We start from the raw sequence: 22799 nt of genomic DNA, 5'->3' as shown, positions 1-22799 counted from the left end.
CGGTTTTTTTCAAACTTTTTTTTTTAGTTCGTTTGCACTCGAGAATTCGAATGATTGTGACATTGTATTATTATTATTTTGGGCCTATAGATTAACCTATATCTGTCAAACGATCACTTCACAAATCGATGGTTTTCCGGTTACATACCGTTTCAATAATTAGTGTTATGGATATGATTTACGTAACAACCAAAACTTCAAAGCTGAAATAAACAAATTGAGTTACCACAGTTTCGTTTTTGTGGAAGAACTGAGGCTATATTCACTCAATCAACGGTTTATTAATCTTTTCTAAACTCATAAAATTTAGTTCGCAGTGGCGGAATATATTCTTTGTACACATTTTTCGAAACATACTTCAAAACCTCGAGGTAAGTTTAATGAAATGCGCTATATAACAATACTAATTAGAAGAAACATTGAACAAGTTATCAAACTTTGTTCAAAAGTATGTTATGAATTTCAGTTGCCTTTGGTATGATTTTGAAGACATTTTTTCGTACCATGTGAAGACATTTGAAAAAATCACCTGGCATCCCTTCCATCTGCATTTTTCCATTTTTTTCAATCTTTTCCATCTGCACTTTTTCTTCCAAAAATCTGTACCATCTAAAATATTCGTTGCAAAGGAAAAATCATTCAATAAGTTTTCGATCTGTCGCCAGGATTTTCAATCAAATCTTTTGATCTTAAAATTGTGATTACGATGTATTAAGCATATCGAATTCGCTCTTCAGGTCATAGAAACCTCCATCGGGGTCAAAATACAAGCAACAGAGCTTTTGTCATTGAATCTTTGAGACCAGCCTGAGATAAAATCAACTCCGAAAATCATGGAATATATCTCTTTATCAATTTATCATTCTAGTGTAGGATTTTGCCTATTGACGTAATTCCTTGACGTACTTTGAATGATTGGACGAATCTTGATTCAGGCGGGGACGCATGAATGACAGTTAACGAGAAGGAAGTGATCGAAAGTGTACGGTTGTGCCGAATAAGAAGTCGGAAGATGATTAAATGTAATAAATACGAACCGAGTGTTTTAATTAGAACTCTATCTACAAAATTTGTACTTATCCGTACTTTTGCACAACTAGCTGTAATCTGTACCGTACCGAACTGTACCATAAAAATCGAAAAAATCTGTACCTATCCAGATAAATCTGTACACGTAGCAACACTGATTGAAACATGAAGAAATCATTGCTGGTAAACAAATTTCAATTCCCATCCGAAAGCTGATGGTAAAAGACTGTAAGGACAATCTATCACAACAGAAAATTTCTGCAAAATATAGCAATATCAGTCGTGATGCTGTACACGGAATTTGCGGATCTGTGGCTGACAGAACGCGGGGAGGAGGTGTGCATAAAATAGAACGTCGCAGTGATTTAATGATCAATCCATCGACCGTACGATTAGCCGCGGGATCACGGAACATCCGATCTTTAATCAGAAACGACGAGTGAGAGTTTGGAGAATATCAGATGAAGCGCTACAAGATCGTCATCTGCAACCTATGGCAAAGCACGGCACGGCACAATGACTACTGACACCTACGTTGCCATCATCAATGAATATCTTCGTGAATCCGTTGCACATAAACCGGTGTAGGCAAATACTTCATTTCTCAACAGGACATTGATCCTAAACATACTGCCATACTGCATTTTTTCAAGTCTAAGCTGATAAAGGTTCTGGAATGACCTGCTCAAAGCCCAGATTTGATTAGAGAGCCTTCCCACACGTCTTCAGAAGGTGATTGAGGCTCCATACTAAAGAGTCTAATGATATGATGATGATCCAAGGAGTTTTTTCCCTTGCGGATCACTGTACATTTTGATTGCTCGAGCAGTTCCCTGGTGGTGTTTCATTGGTGATTTTTCAACCAAAACTAACGAAAACGTTGTATTGCGCACCTTCGCGTAATTCACCAGAGATTCGATTCTCGACGGAGGTCCCACCCGCAGGAACGCAAATCACCGTGTGGTGGTTACTGATTGAAATTTATATTTGCGAGATAAGTTTTATCTTTCGCGTAAGAATAAATAAATCGTTACCGAACCGGTATGTCCGAACTTTTCCCAACATTTTCTGGCAAGCAAGCGTCTCCTCGATTTTATTTTTTCACTTAATTATTGCGAGGAACTGCCATTCGGGGGTCCGTTAAATTGGGTTTTCTCACCCCTTCATTCACTGTCGTGGGGATCAAATCGAGATGTCGCAGCAGCAGCGTGCTTTAATGGTTCACTGGCTTCGAGGCAGCGAGCTGCTATTAAAATGAAGCAATCTCCAAGCCACAACCATCCGAAGCTCGGGGCTGAATGAATTTTGGCTAATTAATCAGAAAGGTCGCCGTTACCGGTACTGCTCTGTGAGAATGTGGCAAACACTCCGTCGAAAGAGGAAGAGCCCCGCTGAGTGATGATGATCAGCCCGCGATCGATCGCTGGTCGGTGCCGGAGCGCTGTTAATTAAGCGGAAATAAAGCGCACCGTTCAATTCGCGCTTATCAGTTAACGACATCGGAAATCAATAAAGTAACCACGAGAAATACAAATCTTCACAGCCTCCACAGCCGACTTCAGGTTGACCATCAGTTGAGGGGTCCGAGCGAAGACTAATTAATGCACAATACTAATTTCAGCGCTGCCACTGGCTGTGGGGATTCCGTAATCTACCTGTTGTGGCTCGTCGATGTTTCCCATGAGAGGCTATCTTCCCGAGAACTAGTCCAATCGGAACGCCCCGAGAGACAGCCCGCATACCCAAGGCAGCGAGAGACAAACATCTAATCTGGCTGAAATAAAAAGGCGAGATTTAAATCTACCGTATAAAAATCAACAATCGCCCGTTGCTAATGGCCGTGTGAGGGCTGCTGCTGGCCGGTCGAATGTTGAGCGTTTTACGACGGACGGATTCACGGCGGGGAGAAGATATGTCGTCAGAATTTCGAACCGCAGTGAGCGGCAGGTGCTGCAGGGCAGGGTTGCTCCTCGGAGCATTTCCTGGAATTGACCACAACGATGACGACGACGGCGACGGCGACGGCTTCGACGACAACGATGCTCTGGTGTCATTATCTTTTTTTCCTGAACTGGACAGAGGAAAAAGACATGTCTTACGCGCGGCATTGCACGCATCCGTAGCTCCCAGCGAAGAAGGAAACATGAACGGTCGCATTGGAGGGTAGTCCAGCGTATGTTGGGGTGGTGGTGGCGGCGTCCGCGCGGGGGAATTTCCCGTGTGCGATGGGTGTGGGATAATTGATTTGTACTCGGAGATATCGATCAGTTGGACTTTGGGCCCTAGATCGGACGAACTTGTCGCGATAATGTGCCGTGCCACGGGGCCTTCCGAATCGGAGCAGATTTAGGGCTTTCCGATCGGCATCCGGAAAGCTGATAAAGAGTTTGTTCGACTTTCAAATTTTTCAAGACTAGTTCAAATGTTAAACAAAGGAGTAGCCCTAGCCGTAATTTTGCTTCAAGCTCTGCGGAATTCGTTGTGATCATTTAAAATATGTTTAAAATTAAAAGTATTCCAACGTTGACGTTGATATTATCGCTGTTTTTGATGAAGAGAAACAAGGTTCGAGAGGAAAACCCACCTTGCGTATAACTACGAGAGCATGAATGGTTCATGGTATTAGATTGTTTTGCCCGAGGAAAAGGAAGTTAATTTTTTTTTCACTATTTTCACCAGCAAAATAAGTTTCATGGAAAGTGTTATATTCACCATGGAAATTCATTATTGACGAATTGTCGTCATATTCACAACCAGGTGGCGCAGTCAGTAAATTTATGACGTTTTGTTTTGGAGCTGTAAACTAATAAGTGATTTGCTAGGGTTTGTTGGGAAATCAGCATTTTTCTTTAAAATTCCCGGCCGACTCAATCTAATCCGTGTCGAACCCTTTTATATTATTTCGTTGGAGTACGAGAGCGCCCGCAGCTTCCTCCAATGTTTTCTTATTTGTATTAGAGTAGGTTTAAACCTTCGCATTTAGCCCACAGCTTGTTTGTATTTTTTCGGCGGCTGATTTCCAAGTCCGTGTTAGGGAAACGTCTTTCGGTCTGCACAAATGTACGAGAGATTAGAAGATTGAGATTGAGAGATTGAGAGATTGATCTCTCCTGAGGAATTTTCGATCTTTGAGAATCTGAATAGATCATGCTGCTAGTATGTTTCTATTGCCTATTACAACCTCCATGTTTGAACCCCGTATGAACTAATTTCTTTTTACATGTGAAAAACTGGTGGCAGGCGTTCCACGAAGATTAAATATCGTTCTACAGAACAGTTGAAAATAAGTTTTATAACATTAAATAAAATGATCCAGTAATTTGTAGAGAAATAGTTAATTGAGAAATTAGTTTATATTTTCTCATATATGGGTCCCGAATTCTAATGAATTAATTGTTTTTAATAGAAAATATTTGACCGTCTTATATATCGCTGTTTAAATAAGTGATTTTTCATATTGGCGACCTAACGCAAAACGTAAACGATCGGTGAGACATCTGGATTTTGTTTTTGAACTAAGAAAATGATGCTAATGTAACCTAAAACTCAAAAACAATTCACGAATATTTTACTTCCGGGCTTTCCAAGGTAGTTCTCACATGCAGGAATCGTGCATTTTTCTACTTGTGTTTGATTGTGCTCTCCAATTTCCTTCTTTAATTCAACCATTGTCAACATTTTTATAGTTTTCACTACTGAAAGAGGTAAATAAATAACATGTTGTATATAAAATTGCGCAGAATTAAATTTCTTACAAACTCATCGCAATCAAATAATCTTTTATGATTATAATATTGTAATTCATGGAAAGAACTACAAACCTTCCATAAGCTCACATGGTAAAATTTAAAACCATCATCACTTTCACCGCAGCGCCGCCTAGGTGTAGATTTGTACGTTAGATCGCCAATTGCCTTCTACCCTTCTGGAGGTGCGATACGATTAAATTTCACTTCACTTGAACGACCATGGCCATCTTCATCTGGATAATCGAATTGATGGTGTCATTGTTTACGTTTGAAAAATGTCAATTCGATACAATTCGAGTTGTATCGATATAATTAGGAACGCGCCGAAAAAATGGATCGAAAATCATCGATCAGTTTTGTTAATTCAGATTGCTCCGGAGCTTACTCCGTCGGACTTTTCGTTGAGGTTTCTTGCCGGAGACAATAGAGGCTTGAGGACAACATTAGATCCGAAATTTTAGCAATATCATGCGGGATTCTGCTAAAATCATTACAAAATTAATGGGCTATCTGTTGTCAGTGGATGGAAATAAATTGGAAATAAATAAAAGGAAAGAATCAATATAAAGACTCAAAAATATATATCGCATTGTCATATTTACTCATTAACCTCATTACCCAGATTGATATGGTTTACATAATTTCCAATCCATTGGTAAATAACAAACGATTATTGAGAAAAATAGTTGGATAAGTTGGAATCAGGTCGATGAAAACAACCAATAAATCGAGCCTCCCTCAATAATTCAACGGACGGATCCCATCGGAACTCCCGTGGCCGAGTGGTTAGCGTCATAACTAACATGCCGGGGGTTCGGGTTCAATTCCCGTTCTGGTCGGGGGAATTTTTCGTCAAACAAATTTCCTCCGACTTGCACTGTGATCACGCGTATTCTAGAGCTTGCCACTCAGAATGCATTCAAGGCGTGTTATTTGGCATAGAAATCTCAACTAAGTACTAATAAAAATGACGCAAGTAATACTACGTTGAGACGGCGAAGTTCCTCTAGGAACGTTAGTGCCATTGAAGAAGAAGAAGATCCCATCGGAACTCCACCGATAGGGGAAGGTTAATTGGTATCAATAGAAATCTCAATTGATTTCAGTCACTTACAGAACACCATCAACGCCGCCAGTCGTTTGCAGCAGCACCCCAAGTACATAAGCAAATAGAGCGGGAGGAAATCAATGAAAGTGTGAAAGCCCCTCATAAGCATAAATAGCAGAGAAAAACATCTCCCCGAGGGCCCCTCGTACAAACCACACAGCGCTGAGCCTTCGATATTGAGCCGTGTTTTAATTGCGATTTCGATTCCGAGCTTTGTTGAGAGAACGTTGCCTTGCTTCCCCTGCCCACACCCCCACCAATGGGGGAGCTTTTATCATCCCGTCTGCTCAATAAATCTTTTGCCGAAAGAATGCTTAATTGAACGATTATTTGCCGCGCACCAACCGTTTATTTCCATTTTCACAGTGTCCCTCGCAGAACCACTCGCGGTAGCCGCCGCGATCGAGATCGGCGGAGGAGTCGAACACCATTAAAATTTGTTGGTCATGGCCTAATTAATTGACGCTTTTATTTTTGACCTCCACGCGATCGATGCGACGAAGGACCCCAAAAGTGCACGACTCAAGATGGACTCCATGTCGGTGGAAGTTCGGCCGTTCCCCCAATTTGGATAAAAAGCGCTCAACGCCGAAGGCCGACTCGTGAGAAGAAAGGTAGCCTCCGTGGCCACATGAAGCTAATGCACAGAAAAAGCACTTGACTTGTTCTCTTCCGAAAAGCAATATCTCGCCATCAACATATGGGATTTTATTTTCCGAACACTCCCTCTCTCTTACCTCGGAGGTGCACTCAGCCAGTAAACAAGAGCCCGAAGAGAATGAAACAAAAATTAAGAAATTAAATTGATTTGACTTTAAATTAAGAGTGAAGTCAGTGCGGCCTGACTTTCCGAGGGGCTCTCCAACCCACCCGTGGTGTTTGAAGGCAGACAGAGATAGAGCACCACTAGAAACCAGAGATTCAAGAATCGTCCAAGATCTGGGTAGCCACAAATCTTGGACACTTATCGTGCACCTACAATCTGGTGCGTTTGCGCCGCGGAAACCCAACAAAGAATCTCCCCCAAAGGTCTGGTGAAATGTGAGACTCTAGCGTAAAACTTTCGCCGGACTTGGCTGGGTTGGTCTGGGAATGGGTTCGGGGGTGTAGGCCGCGCGCTTGCAAGCACTCGCACTCGCTACTCACTGCGGAGGTAACCGCTCTCCGCATACGGGCGCACTTTGTGCTCACGATGCTTCCCAAACAAGGGGGGGAGATGAGTTTGCGATAAAATATTTGCGCGATTGTTTTCGCCAGGTGAAATTTATGGTAATCGAGTTGGCGGGATCTTTTTCAGCGGCCTTTCAACGCGCCGGAGGATTTTCTGATTCCCGGAATAGCTATGTGGGTCCAGATTGCATCGATTCTCTGCTGCTGCTGATGGCGAGATTGATGGACCCATTCGGATGAAGAATGTTTATCTCTCTAGCAAGGCGCACACAAGCTTGGCCACAACTGTCACCTTCAAGGGGGGTGGATGTTGTCCCTCCCTATTTTTCTGTGTTTCCCACACTATACAAACACATGTATCTTGGCCGCCGAGCGCGCTACAGGTTCTCGCCGCGTTGACAAATTGGTTGCGGTTTTTGTCAAAACAGCGATATTTAAGTGGCGTCCGAAAATTAAAATCACGATTCGCTTGGGCACTTGCTTAATAACAAGAAAAATGGCAAGCAGCAAAACCCTGCGACATTCGCTCAAGCGTCATGCGAACTGTCATGAGCTCATTAGTGGGGGGACTTGTGCTATTCCGCGAGGTAGATTTGGTAGTAGAAGTATTTTATTGTTATACCGTCTTAGGTGTTCCCCATTCCCACTTCGCCTAGATGCTCGACAAAAGCGTTTTGAGAAACGATTGGTGAACGCAAAACGAGTCCAAGTGCAGCTGTCGAGAGTGGCTACGGTGTTGACCACCAGAGTTGATGAATTAGCTGAACGAAACGTTTCGTATTGGTTGGGTTATGGTTTCTAATGCGTGACAAAAGTATGTTTTGGGTACAGTTGATAGGAATTGGAAGAGTCCAAATTAAGACCTGTATCAGCATGCGAGCTAATCCGAATTGGTTGTCAATTAACCGTGAACCCGTTCTTGATGATCCGCAACCACAAAGAAGACTTCCAAAGGAGTCTGTCAGATATCTTTGCCCAGATGTGGATCTTGCGGTCTCTCCGATACACATCAAGCGCCTTCATCTCGGACGCTCGTGGCTCGTCTCGCGAAGACAAATATTTGTGTTTCTATTAACACAACATTAGGAAAATTATGCTCCGAATCTGGGTGCACGAGTTTTGACACGATAGTCAAAGCTTTTCGGGTCCGCCTGAGAGCGATCGCTTTGTTTTGGTGTGCCCTCTTCAGCCAACGTTCGACTTCCATCAACATGATCGATGTGTGAAATGAGAACAGCAGCACGAGGGGCCACATTAGCGAAGCGAAGTGTAGGAGTTTTGCCGCCGAACACCCGATCGGGAGCGGTTTTGGAGGGGATGCCGGGGCGAGGAGCGGGCTGAATGTTATAATTATATTTCAAATAGAAGATTAACTGTACTTTTCTCATTTGGGAGGGCAGCGGACCATTCCGACTGTTTGGTTGTTGTTGTCGATGTGAGATAGAAAGTTTCGCATGAAATTGATAAAATGCACGCTGAAGATCTGAAGAAGGGAATCTAATTCGTGCCGGTTCGGGAGGAGATTTCGCGGTGCGAATGTAGGATGCGAATTGTGGGGCTGATTTGGGATTGAACGGTCCATTTAATCGTACATTTATTTGGCATTTAGCTGTGAGAATTTTGAAGATAATGAAATTCGAGCAGTGGCGGTGTAGTTTTAATATAAATTGTACATAGTAAATTGTATTGTGAAAAATCAATTCGATTCCCAATGTAACTGATTATTTTTAGTTCTATCCTTTAGTAATCTACTTGGCTTCAATCTGAATGTGTTTAGAGTGTAGAGCCTTACACTCGAGCTCCGAGTTCATTTCTGTTCGACTCTTTTTTGAATTAGTGAGTTTAAGAGGAAAGATTATAAGTTTTGGCTCATATTCAGCCGAGTTATCAGCTCAAAATGAATTACACCCACAGTAAACGCACTGCCGCACAGTGGTCCCTGAGAAAATTTAGGCGGCCAAAACTCAAGAAATGAAGTGGCATAAAAACACAGAAATTCTACAGTCCCTTATTCTAGGATGTTCAAGGCATCTAGGATCACCTGTTTCACCCCATTCCGCGCTCGCATCATTGCTCTGGCAACGCGATAAGATACCAGCTTCGCATGCTAGCCGGTGCCACTATTTCGCGTGTGTCTTTGTAACATGTGTTTTGGTGAAGTTTTTAAACGAATTTTTTTTGGATCATTATGTTTCTTGAAGCGGAGAATTTGAATTTGTTGTCAGTTTCGAAATTCGGTTGGTTGTAGTATGTGTTAACTCCACACAAAGTAAGTACTATTTTGGAAGTTTCATCTTGCTTCGGATGAACTTATAAAACTTGCCCAGCCAATTTTCCCGCAAAACTATTTCAATGAAAGTGCTCCTCAAAGTGTCCTGTGAGTTTTTCTCAGATTTTCTCTGATTTTCGTGAAAAGTGGTAGTTTTGTTCTTTATCGCAAAACATTAGACCCGTATTTTTTTATTTTTTCAGTAGGGTGACCATTTCCATTTTAGGGTTGTCCGAAAAATCAACTTTTTCCTCATTTTTCCAAAAACGACTTTTTTCAAAAATTCATAACTACTAAACCGATTCAGATGATCGACATATCAAATCAAAGTGAATCAGCTGGTCTTTTACTAAACCTGCAGAAAATTTGAAATCTGTTCTCGTTATTATTGATTGTATTCGCTTTTTATTGTTTTCATAGTCTCGAGACCAAAGGCGCTATATTTTTTCATATTTTTCTGAGGAATTTTCACATAATATATGTCGAAACCAGAGAGTTATTTTTTTCGTTTTTGAGTTATGATTTTTCATAGTTAGTTGATGGTTCGAAAAATCAATTTTTTCCTCTTTTTTTTTTGGTTTTTTGGTGAAACCAAGTTGAAAAATGAACTCTGCCTATCCGAAAACATCCATTTTGATTCCAAACATGATAAAAACTGAGAATTTTGAATTTTGCCCCTTTGAACACCCCCTCCCCCCCCGTTTTGGTTTTTTGGTGAAATAGAGTTGAAAAATAAACTCTGCGTATCCGAAAACTCCAGTCTACCAAAAAATTGGGTTTTGAGCTAAAAAATATGAGTTTTGGCCGCCTAAATTTTCTCTGGGACCACTGTGTGCCGCCCGTAGCGATTTGATAGTGTAGTCGATATTTATGCTTAGGATTCTCAAAATAATACAAACTATACGACAAGCATTTGGTGCGATTCTGTAACAGTTGTCTTTACTATCCTTTCCAGATGCTTGAATGGACATGCTCAATGCTTATTCAATCTATCTTGATATTTGAAACTTATTTCGTTGTGAGTTGAAAGGAAAAGGGGTGCTAATAACGAAATTTCAAACATTTCAAACACTCTATCGGCAAATGCTGGTTCTATATTGGCACACTTGCTGATTCCATTTCACAATCATGATTGCATTTCAATGTGCAGTTGAACGAATCAAACAATAAGCAATACACATTTTGATTATTTCCATGGAAAATAAGGATACTAATTTTCCTATACTAGGATGAATATTTTGATGTACAAGCACATTTCTTATGTAATAAGTTGACATTCGTCATGATGGAATTTAAAATTTCCGTTCTGAAGACGTTATCAATATCGTAAGTAAAGCCATTATATAGATAATAGCGTTTCATACAAATGGTTGTACATCCACATGTACAATCAAGTATTTTATAGTTGATTGGCAGCACAACACCCAAATCTAGCAACTGTCAAGGTCGGTAAACAAATTGGCGAATTCACGCAAAGCTAAATCAGCTCATGCGACATCTACATTAGAGCTCAGAACCACAAAAGTGAGGGTGTTTGTTTATTTAACGCACTGAAAAGCAACATTCGGTGGTGATTATTCTTTTTTTTTCAATTTAGATTCATTTCAGCCATTGAATGTCGTCAGTATATGGTAAGAAAGTTGGAGTTTTGTATATTTACGATGGTTTTAACACGCGATTTGACCAAAGTCATAGATAATCTTCGAAAATGTTAAGTTTGATAATGCATACCGGTTATTGATACTATGGATAATTGCGATGAAAACGATATCATATCAAATTGGCTGATATCATTGGTTATGTTTTGGTTGGTTATTTTTAGCGCAAAACACTCTATTCATCGTTTACTTAGTTGAAAAAAATTAAAGTTACAATACTTATAACAAGCCATTCCTCGTAATATGTAAAATGATGATTTTCTAACCTTTTCAGCGTGGAAAGAATACATGAAACCGGGAACCTTGAAGATAAATTCTGATTTTTCTAGAAAATTTGAACGAATTTCATACCAAAAAAACAAAACATCCTCATTTTACTCGCTGCGCCATCTGCTTGTAAATCCAACGTAAATTCGTCAATTGGTCGATGTTGATTAAAAACATCGAGTTTTGATTGACGGGACAGATCTGATTTTAGTCGATATAACAACAAGCATGCCAGCATGATATTGGATTTATTGATTTACGAATGTTCTAACCAGAGTTTCGTACTTGGATGAATTTTATAACACTCGAAACACTCAATTGAAAAATGCACCACTCGGAAACGAATTCGGTGGATAAAATCCAGCTCTAATGGATAAAAAAAAAGCGGAAATCAACCTCCGGCATGGGACCCGAAAATATTTCCATCGGTCTTTTTTTACTCCTGCATCTGTCAACACGAATTACCGCTGACGTGAGGTCACTTCCCTGGCGATCACCGCTGGTGCTGGTGCGAAACTTAGCCTCGGAAATCGCTCTCGTTTCACTTGCTTGGCTACCTCCTGCCCCCAAAGGAAGCCCATCAATATTTCAGCTTTGACAGTCTCGAAACTCGGTCACAGTGAATGTAAGATTAAAAAAAAAAAATAACACTGGAAATAAATGCCCCGAAAGCTCGCACACTCGCGCGCGGCGTCCCTGCCGCTGGGTGATGGGTGTCCACCACATGCACATTGCTCCAATCGTCCATTTCCTGCGCGCACTGGCAGGCCCCAAACCTTAGGCATAATCTTGCAACGGTGCCAACGAAAGACATTAATTTATTCCGCGGGCTCATTTAAGCCCCCAGAAAAATGTCCCATCCGCAGACACACAGCATCACCCCGTTCACCATTAGGGGGAGGAGAAGATCATTTGAGTTGCGAGCGAAAATTATCCCACACTTTTGTGGCCGGCATCCGGTCCGATCCGGTCGGTCGGTGGTGGTGGTCAGCCAGTGGTATCCCCCCGAAGGTGATCTAGCGGACTTGACGCCCCGAATCCGGATAAATTGCCATGGGGCGCGCGCATTTTTTTTTGTTCGATATCTCCTACGACCAAACAGAAATCGGTTTTATGGGCTCGATTCCTTCCTCTTGTATCACACACATCCCGGCCGGACGCTGACCGTCATGATATCGATGATGCAAATGTTTTTGTGTTGTCCCTCTCCTCAATGTAATCTCGCTAGCCGCCGCCGCTGGGGCTCCTGTGGATCGTTGGGGGAGGAGCCGTCGCTGTCGGTGGAGCTGTAACAGATCGAGACGATGTCGACGATTTTTATGGGTTTCCTCTGCGAGATGATGTCGATGGCTCCGCGCCACTGCAACATAATTAATCCGATTGATGATCATCGAACGAAGGAATGAACGCTCGCTGGGTTTGGTGGTTTTTTGACTATTTGTCGTTCGGTGGTCAGATTTTGGATTGTATCCGTTGCCGGAGGGTGGAACAGGTCTCGTTTTGTGAGCGGAAGTGCTGATGGCCATGAATGGTTCGTGTGGACCACATGGAGTCCGCCCTTAGGATGTTATAATTTTTCCACATATGAATGGGCATTATTTTTATTGCTGACCCGATGAGTTTGCTAGGAAATCATTTGATTAAAACGTGGTGTTACAATGCCAAACAAGTTGCTATTGTCCGGAAATGATGAATTATTCTTTGGGTTTGAACTAATAGATTGAATTCGGATTCTCAACCGATTTATGACAAAATGAGAAGGCAAAGTTCCATTCCCTTCAAAACTGACTGATTACATTGGTATACTCCCCTATAAAAACCCTTCCCAAGCAACATCAACCACTTCCAAACTAAAATGCGTGACCAACATATTTTGTGTGCTGAGTCTTGTTGAACCAAAACAGACCTCGGTGTTTTGTGGACAACAAAAATAAATGGTGGGCTGATGACCACATTACAAAATAACCTTCCACACGTTTTTTGATAAACACATGTACTTGTTTCGTTTCAATGTTCAATGTTTTTGCGCTCAATTGATACGAACTTGTTGAACAATTCGACGTGTGCCGATTGTGGTCCTGAGAGCACACACATGCTACACTAAGCGGCGACTTAGGATCATCCCAGCGGCGAAAGCTTTGTTAGTAGCCGTAGTATATAATATTCACGCGACCCGGTGTACATTCTAAGCCGCGCATGCATTCCGCCCCAAACGCGCATTCAAAACGTCGATTTCCATTACATCACATTAGTGACATGACACTACGACGCTATACCTGCATAAATCCATATTTAATAAACTCTTTTTTTCTCTTTCCTCGGCCCCCGTCGCCCCTCGGCCTGTCGAGCCGGGGGCCAATCAAGAGGTGCCCGTTTTGAAAGGTTTTAATTTCATTCGAGTGCAGAATAAATGAATAGTCAAGCGGATTCTCGCACTCTCGCACACATTATTCTGGTGTATATGTAAACGGCGCTTTTTGTTTCATTTGTTTTCCGCCCGTTGTGTCCCATCGCAGCGCACGTTCAGCACTTTTTAACACCTCACCAAACATCACCCTGCGCGAGCGCGCTTCGATTACCTGAGGTAATTTTCAATTATAATTTTCCTCCATCGGCCCGAACCGACACACTGACTGGGGGGCTATTCAGCAAACGGCGTCGTCTCCCCCGCGCTTGAACTTGCCCGAACCCGACGACGCCCGGACGGAACGGCCTCGGCGCGGTTCAAGCTTGATGACCTGTGTGCGCGATGGTTTGATTGACCGCCTAAAATAACCAATGGAGCGGATAAAAAAAATACGTAAAATGATTTTCGAAGACGCGTTGGTGGCATAGGCTTTCACCTGTGTGAACCTACGGACGGTCGTCGTTAACAACATTAACGGCAGATTAGCATGTTGGAATTTATGGGCTCGAACCTTCACAGGGAGGGGGAACCAAGGAAATTCGAAACTATTGTGTTCAAATGGGAGTCCCCTGACAGGCGAAAAAGGCTTAACGAAGCATGCAACACATGATCGTCAAGTATGATTTCATGATTATCGTACGTGATCAAAGGTCGGCTTTCATCTGAATATTTGACATAATTGAAGAAATTGAGGGAAAACTCATGCATCTCCACCCGGAACCTCCTGCGTAGCTCGTGAAACAAGCAAATGCTCTAAAGTGAACACATGTACCTATGTATTTTGTCGAATTGCGCTTCAAATCTCAAATAAGCTAATGAGTACTATTCTATTTACACCTAACTTTCAGAACATATTACTAGAACTTTGACAATCTGCAATCTGTTAGTAGCACGATAAAAAAATTTTACATTAAAAAATCCCTACTAAAGTTCACACTGAAAGAATTGTGCCTTTATGATAACTGTTGTTCGAAGTCACTTGACTAACATATAATATTAACATAAGCTTGATCAAAGGATAATGCCTAATATTATATTATACTTATCATTATTATTGGTATCGTGAAATTGAATGAAAAAAAGGTTTTCACTAAACGGTTTGGAAGTTTTGCATTGAGTGCAACAACAGGTATGAAATATTATTTGCAGAAATTATTTTCTGTAATTCAATCGATGTTTTTTGAACGTCAAATTACATTCGAATACCCCTCACTGCAAAATTTTACATTGGATATGACGTCGATTATTTACACATTGATGCTAAAAAGCAATCCAGTTGAATATAATTGGTTACGAAGAAAAAATAAAAAAAAATAAATGGTTATGAAAAGCACACGAAAAAGGTTAGGCAACTGTCAAGTTGGTTAAGGGGGTAGTACACTTTGAACATCATAAGAAGTATGTGATTTTCGCGAGTCTTTTCAACGAGTAAATACATTATTATGATTAATCTGATATCACAGCTTTATTAGGTATATATTACCTAACAAACAAAAAAAAATGGTGTTGAACCCTTGCAGCCTAAACCTTGTAAACTGGTGGGAGTTCTACAAGTTTTTTTTAGTGGACTGATTTCAACCGATGATTTTTTTTTACGTATTCTTGGATATATTTCCTGTCATCGTAAGTAGGATTTTTTCAAAATATTGATTTTTGACGAAATGGTGACATTTTTTGTAAAAGAATTGCGTTTTTGCCTCAAAAAATCGAGACAAAAATCAAACCAAAATTGTATTTTTCAAAATATCAAAAAAAAAATGTCACAAAATGTCGAAAGAAGTCCCCTCGATTACGCTCCAACAACGCCAAACTGGCTGTTGAATCATCAACGCGCCGCTGTTTTTGGTCGACGGTCAGCAAACACGGCACCCATCGCGCAATAGCTTTTTCATGTCCAAAATGTCGTGCAAAATGTATCCCACTCGTTCTTTTGAAATGTCTACAGCCTCAGCTAACTCGCGTAGCTTCACTTTACGATGATTCAAAACGAGTCGATGCACTTGTTTTACGATTTCTGGATTCGTAGTCTCTTTTGACCTTCGTCGTTTGTTGCAACAGAACAAGGAGATTGGTTGAAACGATTAACCGTCCAGGTCATACAAGGAAAACAAAAACGCCGAGAATGAATCGGCTAATCACACGTTGTTCTCGAAACGATTGTCTTGCATAAGGATCCGAGACCATGTGTGAATTGGATGTACGCTCCATGGCCGTTCCGTGATGGATGAGATGGTTGCGAGAGTTGTTTCAGACCATCGAAGAAGCCGTTTCTTAACAACAAACATAGAAAGGCAAGACTTTTCTTTACGAAGAACAATTTAAGCTGGAATGCTTCGAAATAGAAAACGAATCCAAAATCAATCAATTTGATTTCGAAAGCATGACTACGACTATTTGGTACTAAATAAACATGAGATGAAGCGTGATTGTTTGAGGTTGTCTCTCTGGGCAAGTTGTGGGACCTTTCCATCGTATTGATGGAATAACAAACGGGATAATTTATAGAGAGATTATAGAAAATGTTATATAATAATCTCTCTATAAATAATTCCAATAACACTTGCAAAATTGAGAAAAAAAATGTTTCATCATCACAAAATCATTGTGCTTACCTGATCTAAATCCCTTTGAAAATCTCTGGGAAATTGTGAACCGCCGAGTTAGCAGGCAAGTGAAAACACAACAGAATTGTTTCAAGCAGTCTCTGCAGTTTGGGAAGGATTTCCGTCTAGTTGTCTAACTTTTATACAACTCTATACGTATTTGAAAACATTCTCACAAAAAAAAGTTTATTGCATATTTAATTTTGACATCCAGAATTGTCCCTAGACATTATACCATGTCGTACAGATGGTTCAGAAATGCTATAAAATGAATTTCTCTGAGTAGATTCTCATCTCATCGTCATAGAATATACGTATTTTTCCAAAATTTTTCGCAAAAAAATGCATATTAGATTTCGGACATTCGGATTTTCCTCTTTCATAAATTGCGTTATATTACGACATATGAACTGTGCCTATTTTCTATAGCCGCACCTCATTTTTGCACTCATAGCGATGGTTTCGTTGAAATAAATATACATAACCTGTGAGTCTATGTTAGTATTAGAGCGCCATATGTTTTCCATGGGTTACTAAGATCGTGTGTTCGTTGCATATGTCAAATACAGATGTTTCGAACAAATCGGGAGCCTAAACGGACTTATTTTATCACTTTTTTCTTTGGTTAAGTTGGTGTTTGAAAAATTACTCGATCAAACAGCTTAAAGTGTCAAAAAAAAGCGTTTTGAGAGTGATCTCAATTTTGGAGGAGTATCTTCAATATTTGGATTCAATGAATCGATTGGGTTTTGTGTGACTGGAAGAATAGTTTGGCGTTCAAATCATGCAAAATGAACTTCAAATCATGCAAAAATGAACGCCAAATTATATTGAAGTTCTTAACAGCTGCTTGGTTCCTTTGTTCAAAACGAAATTTAGAAGCATCAACTGATTATTAAAATGCTTTAAATATTCAAAATATATAAAAAAATTTACACAGGTTTCTAAAGTATTTACACCAGTTTTTGAGTGTGGCAGTTCTCGCGGTTGAAGTGATTGATGTCACATGCTGTTAGCTAGAATAGTGATACCCAGGGGCTGGGTGTTCCACGCTTTTTCTTTCTCAAATTGAATGTATCTACTGTAACTTCAACGAAAATATGTTTGTATTACTGTTACTATTCAAAAAAAATTCTCCGAAAATTTAAGACTAAACCTGTCGATGAATATATTTAGTTTCATTTGAGCACTTCTTCTTCATCTTCCTTTTGGAGAGTTTAAACTTTTCAGTTCATTCGCCTCTAGATTGAGCACTATCATATTTGTTAGAAACCCTAGAAACTCCGACATTCACAGCGGCGCCAGTAGCAAGCATTTCACGTATGGATGGCACTAGATTTTGTATAGCGATACTTAAATTTGAACTCAACTTTCAACTGGTGTAAACTGACGTTGAGAATGGAATTCGCTTCTCAAGAAAGCAGTGAACACCAAGGAATAGCCCTGAATCAACTCTATATCCGAAATTGCATAAATGATGATTTATATTATTTATATTCTCATATATAGCTGATTCAATGCTTAAAATGCTAACTATTTGAGCATTACTAGCGCCTTCAATCCATTATAAGGCCGTGGTAGCTAGACAAGGGCTCGATTCAAACATCAGAGAACATGAGCCTTACATGAGGAAGAACACATATTTACCTTTGATAAAAAATATACTATTGAAACAGTTGGAAAAACTGGTGGCAATAGAGTTGCCCGTTAACTCCAAAAACACTTTTTTTTCGCTGCCTTGTGAGCGCCTTTTATTGCGCCTTTGGTTATGCAGAAATGAAAACAATATTTCTAGTGCAGTGAAAAAACAATTTTTTATATAGCCTACAATGAAAAAAATGAAAGTTTCAATTTTCATCAAATACACCATTTACTATATTGAAAAAAAAAAAAACTTTATGATCATACACAGTAGATCCTAAATAGAACGTTTCCAGTGAAAAACAAATAAACTTGTTGCATTTTCAAAGAATTTACATATAATTTTCAGTCGGTGTTCTAAAATCGCGCTTTGTTTACATAAAAATACATTGTTAGGAGTATTTCCGGATACCTTTAGAAGTCTTTGGAAAAGCAAAATAATGAAATAGTTTTCCAAGTGCAGCGAAAAAACACATTTTTCATAAGTGTCAATATAGTTGCTATAAGGCCTTAGGGTTAAAATGTTGTGTGGTTTATTTAGGTATTAAAATGTATTGTGGATTATTTAGGAAAGAGAGAAGCCGGCAGTCGGCTTCGTGTGAACCTTATACATTTCAAAACCCACAAACCTTTATTGTTGTTGAGGTTTCAACAGGTTTGTTTTTTATTTGGGTTTCCGGAAGGGACTTGAAATGAGAAGTAAATGTAATTTGAAAATTAACTGATGTGATTCCAACCAGAAAACTCTGAAACATCTGTTTTCATCGTGTCTTTGTTATTTGTTACAGAAATTAGAGATGAAATTAGTCGTATTTCAATCACCGCTTGCAGTCAGTTTGACTTCCAATACCAAGTAATAGCCTCATACTAGCATTAGCGATATTGATTATTTTGTTTTAATGCGTATAACAATAACATGATAGTACTAGATTTGCTCATAAAATTTTTATTACTGCTTTTGTTCTAAGACTTGTAAGCTTTATGTGAAAACACTAAATACGCATATAATGCTATCATTAATGCTATTTTCATTCATATTTTTATTCAAAAACAATACAAGCATTAAAAATGCTTATACACTGCTAAACTGAAATACTGAAATAGATATGCTGAAATAGAGCCATAATAGGGCACTATAAGTTGATAAATTAACTCTTACGGTTACTTAGGTTATGCAGCTTCAGAATTTCGAAGACTTGGGTGAAGGTATTCCATTTTACATAACATTTTGTGATAGAGAGAAAATACTGTTCCTGGCGGAAGTCCAAATAAATGATTGCATCCATTGATGACCTCATATCATCCTGAGGTCGAGCTGTTAACCACTTTTGCAGGATGTTGTGAATTTTTTTTTTCAAAACAATGTACAATCGCTGAACAACTGGGAACAATGTGTCTAATTGGACTTATTAAAAATTTCCTTATGTACTTAAAGTTAAATATGAGAGGAACATGAAAGTATTTTTTTTCTCATTTGAAAGTGTTAATTTAATCAGACTGTTCAGACTGTCCCTCGTGTCAAATTTGACAGTTGCTTTTGTGTAAAAGATGTTATCGTGACAATGTTGTCAGTAGAATCGAAATTTGAATCCTTATTGAAAAAGGTTGAAACCTTATCAGGATTTGAAACACGTTTGCTGTATATCTATGACAGAAAGGATTTTAGTCCAACGAACATGTGTTTTATTCCTGTGTGTTAGTATGACACAATGTGTCATATTTTGCCGTACATTCGCGAAACGATATCATGTTACACATCTCAATCCATCATCTGTTGACCGAACTTATCCATCCTATTTCTAAGCACGAAACCGCTGGAAAAAAAACTCAAAGGATTCCGAAGCACACAATACACGTGCTCCTTGGCAGGAGACATTCACATATGCACTCTCGTAGCTCCCTCTGAACCCGACGTCCAACGTCCATCAGAAGGATCCCACGGGGAGGGGGGACGAGGTACACAACATCTCGGTTGGACCCAGAAGGAACCATATTTTGTCTTGCAAAAAGGAAACAGAAGCAAAGAAAAAAAAAAGACGCACACTTACCATATAGAAACAAGAGATGGATTTATATCTTCCGCTTGCACGGGATGACACTTTTTTTTGCCGTTGTTGTTGTTGTTGTTAATCTACGACGAATTTGCCGGACTCTGGGGGCCTCCTCCGGTTTGGTGTGGAGCAATTTTGCGTCGTGTCGTCGTTTGCGACTCTGTTAATGGACGTTAGTTTTTGCTTTATTGCTAACTAATGTGCAGGCCAATAGGTTTGCTGGAGTTTTTCAACTGGTGTCATGTTTTTTTTCTTCTCTCTGTCAACGCGATACTCCTGCTCGCTAGATTACACACTGTCTTAATCACACTTCAGTTTTCTTCGTTCTCGCACACTCACTTTTCTTCTTTTTTTTTTCTAAATTTCGAAATAACTATTTTTTGTCGTTACTTCTGTATCATTTTGTGCTATAAAAATCTTCTTATTTTTTCGGTCACTACTTCCTCTAGTTGTAAATAAGACACTTTTTTCGATTCTTATGGTTTCAGTAGAACAAACTTTTTGTTGTTGCTGTTGTTGTTGATAACTATACTTTTTTTTCGTTGTAAGTGAGTAATAAGAAGCGATGTTTTTTTTCGTATCGTAACGCGCAGCTTGTTTGAATAGTTGAAAAGTGTAACTTTAAAGTTGTAAAAATTTGTTATGAAAAAAGCACTTAAACTGCAATCGTGGCAGTACGCGAAAACCTTTTTTTGTTGCTGTTGCGACTTCAAAAAACTGTTTTAAAACTTGTTTGGATGTAATTGTTTAACATGCGGTAAAAATGGAGCTTTCAAACAGGAGCTAAGCGAAAAATGCTTGGGTTTGTTTTCGTGGCTCGTGTTTGCGGTCGAGCCAGCGGCACTTTGGAAGAAAAACGGATCCGTTTCACTCGTGATGTTGTCGAATGCCGTCGCGCCGCTGAGTGTTTCACGTGTTTCTCCTTCCTGGGGATAATTTTTGTTGAAACACAGTTCCTCTGTGTTGAGGATTTCGAGATTTTTGTTCCTATTAAAATCATCCAAATCTGAGCTCCTCCTCCGGTTTGGTCATTGACATTCGATAATCACAAGCTGTTTTTTTTTTGTCTTCCTTCGTTTGCATTAATTACTGAATTGAACTGATAAAAAGTGTATTTCAAAAATTTGTTCACTCTTCGCTCTGCTGGCGTTTGGTTTCCATTCACTTCTGACACTGATTTCTACTTATGAATGAGTATTTCTACGGGTTATCACACTGTTTGGGTTCTTTCCTCCAGTTCCAAACATAACAACATATTTCCGTACGAGGTTTTGCTATCTCGGAAAACTAAATAAACTAACAGCACACTATCTATTGCTCTCCAGTTAGTGCTTTCACGGGAAACGCGACGACACGAGTGGGTGTGTAACTTAGGAAAAACGTGCTCCGCTGCGGCTGTGATGTTTGAATCCGAACCGAATCCTTTGAACTATCGTCGCACAGGAACATAAGCCAGGGAACTTCAGTAACAGCATCCGCGTTCGGGACGACTAACCATTAGTAGTGGTTAAAAGGATGTTTTGAACAAACGTAAAAACAAAGGTGCGTAACGTACTGAATTGAAACGGTAAGGACTTTTGACTAATCAAAAAATGAAGGAGAGTGTGTTCAACATAAAAACTGATATAGCTTCCAGCCGGCTTCGAGTATGAACCGACACTAGGCTGCGTTGACTGTGCGGCGGTGGCTGAGAGCATACACAATCGACGACAACCCGCACAACCGAACTCTCGGGCGGGCGAAGATCGCACATACACACCCTTGCCTTGCCATGAGAGGGAAAAACCACCCGTGTTGTGGCCCATCATCCGCGCGATCACAGCATAGAACGAGGGGCAAGAGAGAGAGAGAGCGACCCACTCACACGAGCATAAAACACCCTCTCTCGGGCGAAGAGACCACTGAAGGCAATGCTTGCTTCGGCTCAGTATTGCGGGTATTCTGTTGCGCAAAGAAGGCTATGCGCACCTCCTTCTGCATTCAGCTTCGGGTGCCGCTCGGCTATCGGCATGCTCTCTCGCACGCGGCGGGATACAGACGACGGTGGCATCGGCCTTTTGTTTTTGTTTTGTTTCGGCTCTCCACACAGGTTTTCGCTCTCGCGCGTTCGTTCGCCTTGGCACCGGTTGGTGCAGCGAGGGGTGGTGGAAAGCACAAAAGCCTGCTGCTGATAATGTGTGGATGGCGCGCGGTGATGTTCTGGCATGAAAACAAGTTTTATGCTACACATTCCCCCACACACCAGTACACATGCGATGTATGCGCACACAACGGTGCCGAAACGGTAGGAGAGAAGCTTCTTGTAAATCCACTCCACACGATGCCCGCGGTGGCGGCGAATGCTGCTGTTGCTGATGCTGTTGCGGCTGCTGTTGATGCCGCTGGATGGATGGTTTCATCGGATGATTATGCGAAGCATAGCGCGGGATCTTCAGGAAGGGTGAATTGTGTGTGCTTGGGCAAATGGGTGGTTGCAGACAAAAATATATTATCCCTTCACTGTAGAAGCTTTGGATTGTTGTAGGAAGTATCCTAAAAAATTGAAATAATAGAACGTTGGTTCAACGTGAATATCGAAAGTAGTCATGTGAAGTATTCGCCATGAAATGCCAGAACGATATCATGAATCGTGATTATTTGCAGTTTTTTAAAATTAAATTTCAGCGGACGATGACTTTTTCGGCCGGTTTAGGAGAAGGATGAGGATTTTTTTTCAATTAGGTCGGGTGTCTTATATGGTACAATACAATTATCTTTCACATAAATTATGAGACAAACCTTTATATTTTGTTACGCTTCCTATGTCTATTTGGACATGTATCACAGAAAAAGATGTTTCAACCAGAT

The 22799-nt window shown here is 40.3% G+C and overlaps 1 protein-coding gene across 1 annotated transcript in view; it reads right to left on the bottom strand.

Moving 5' to 3' along the window:
* Positions 1-21601, bottom strand: part of LOC129777156 (chorion transcription factor Cf2) — a 104492-nt gene extending 82891 nt beyond the window's left edge. Inside the window, exon 1 of the mRNA XM_055783245.1 lies at positions 19950-21601. The gene's annotated coding sequence lies outside the window, so the exon portion shown is untranslated. The remainder of the gene's footprint in view (positions 1-19949) is intronic.
* Positions 21602-22799: the final 1198 nt, after the last annotated feature.

This window comes from Toxorhynchites rutilus, chromosome 3, assembly GCF_029784135.1.
Source record: "Toxorhynchites rutilus septentrionalis strain SRP chromosome 3, ASM2978413v1, whole genome shotgun sequence".
Classification (NCBI taxonomy): domain Eukaryota; kingdom Metazoa; phylum Arthropoda; class Insecta; order Diptera; family Culicidae; genus Toxorhynchites; species Toxorhynchites rutilus.
Note: the sequence above shows the minus strand (reverse complement) of the source record. Positions and strands in the feature narration are given on the sequence as shown.